Source organism: Dicentrarchus labrax, unplaced genomic scaffold (genome assembly GCF_905237075.1).
Source record: "Dicentrarchus labrax unplaced genomic scaffold, dlabrax2021, whole genome shotgun sequence".
Lineage (NCBI taxonomy): Eukaryota > Metazoa > Chordata > Actinopteri > Moronidae > Dicentrarchus > Dicentrarchus labrax.
This window is the reverse complement of record NW_026136706.1, coordinates 16,315,995-16,317,914: the sequence shown is the minus strand read 5'-3', so window position 1 is coordinate 16,317,914 and position 1,920 is coordinate 16,315,995. Positions and strand designations below refer to the sequence as shown.

General features: G+C 36.9%; 1 long non-coding RNA gene across 1 annotated transcript; it reads left to right on the top strand.

The window, feature by feature from the left end:
• On the top strand, nucleotides 1-1,401 carry LOC127366067 (uncharacterized). Its single transcript, XR_007885282.1, has 2 exons — nucleotides 1-337; nucleotides 1,075-1,401. It is a non-coding gene; the product is annotated as an uncharacterized LOC127366067 (long non-coding RNA).
• The last annotated feature ends 519 nt before the right edge of the window (nucleotides 1,402-1,920 follow it).

Below are 1,920 nucleotides of genomic sequence, written 5' to 3'. Positions count from 1 at the left end.
ACCTAGCCCTCAACAGCCAATCAGGGGCTACGCAGGCCACGTTCAGCCTGTTAGTTCAGAGGTGAAGTGCAGGCGCGTTGTTTTCCGGGTCTCTTGGATCTCAGCCGCAAGGGAGGAGGGCAGCTACCTGCTAAAAGGACGGAATAAAAGGAGAAAAACTCGGAGTTAAACTGTGATAGGAGAAAGATAGGACCAGTGCACTTATCTACTGGGAGTCCGGAGCCAAGTGACTGAACGAAGGAGACGAGTTACGTCGGCTAACCAGTTAGCTTTCATCTTGTGAGCCACTGCAAGCGCCCCGACATCGACGTGCTCCGCTTTGAAACAGAGAGCAACGGTGAGAAACGTGTCCCTCTTAGCTGCTCTGGGGGTATTTTTCTGTTTCGCAGTGTGCTAACAAAAGCGGTGGCGGTGCTAATGTTGTGGGAGTGAATTGAGGGGAGTAATGATGCAGTGTTTTGAACATGTATATTGTATCTATTATTTTATGCCAATGTATATAAAAGGGAAGTTGTTTATTTTGTTATTGCCAATTTAAAATAAGTAATTTGATAAGTCATATGAGAGTGAAGTTACATTTTATTTTGGAAGGATATTGAAGGAATTTATTTTATTTCAATTGTGAGTTTAAAGTCACTAGGAGGGTAATTTTTGGTGCAGTTTCTCTCACACTAGTAGGCCTATAGTGTATAAGGAGTAATTAAGCACACTTCTTTGATACCTCTGAAAGCAACTCAGTATGTGTATTTACTTTTATTTTAATTACATGTTATGTTATCCTGGTTTGATCTGGATATGATATATTTTGAATATTAATGGTTACTTACCGTGAGCCTTATGGAAACACTGTTAATATGAACAGTAACACATGTGAGTTCTTAAATATTTAGTTCTCATAATTGAACTTTGATATCTTTGAATGTTTAATGTTGTGCAACTGAAAACGGAAGATTTGAGATTTATTAAGATTTAAGATACATGTATGAGGTTGATGCCATGTGTAGCATTATGACATTTAAACCTTTAAGGATGCATCTGAGAATGAGAGTATAATAGATATGACCTTGTTTGTAGGTCAGGTTTTTTGAGAGGACGGGAAGATTCGAGGACCAGGACGTTATCCTGATTGTGTCAGATGGCGAGCCAAAACCTTTGAAGAAAAGACACCGACAAGGAGATACACACGTACACACTCACACGCATTCACACTACATTCCCATAAACATTTAATATCAGGTGCACCTGCCACAATTTTCAGTTTGAAGGGCCCCAACGGACATTCTTCTTATTTTTAGTGTGCACACGTTTTGTTTTCTGGTCATTTGGGTCATTGTTTATAATTTTGTATAAATTGAACATTTCTCTTATTCAATGTAAAAATATAAGATTGACTACTCAACAGTTATTCCTCTGTCTGATTCATTATTGCTGCTCAACGTATTGGCTCCTAACGAATTTGGTGTCTTCTGATTCTGGCCGTGGTCTTATTACTAGTCAAACTCATTGTTATACTGTAATTCACTTTTATATTCCTAAAATTGGTTACAATATGTTTGGTCATCATATTATTAACTCTGTTTCAAAACAACCTTGATGTACTAAGTTGTACTTCACTTGAATAATACGATTTTACGTATAAAGTATGAGGCATTGCTTCAGATTGAACTACTCAACAGAATATAAAGTAGTCAAAATTAACTAATGCTTGACCAGACAGAAATTATATTCAAGTCATATGATATAAATACACACATACAGGAGTCATTCTGCTACATAATCAGAATACTGATAATACTTCTGGTATTGCAGCTTTACTTAAGTAAAGTCTTTGATGGCACAATAAGTAATTTTTTCATGTTATCTAAAAGTTTTATGGGGCAATTTGTGATTCACGTGTAAAAAAGGGCAAATCCACAACTA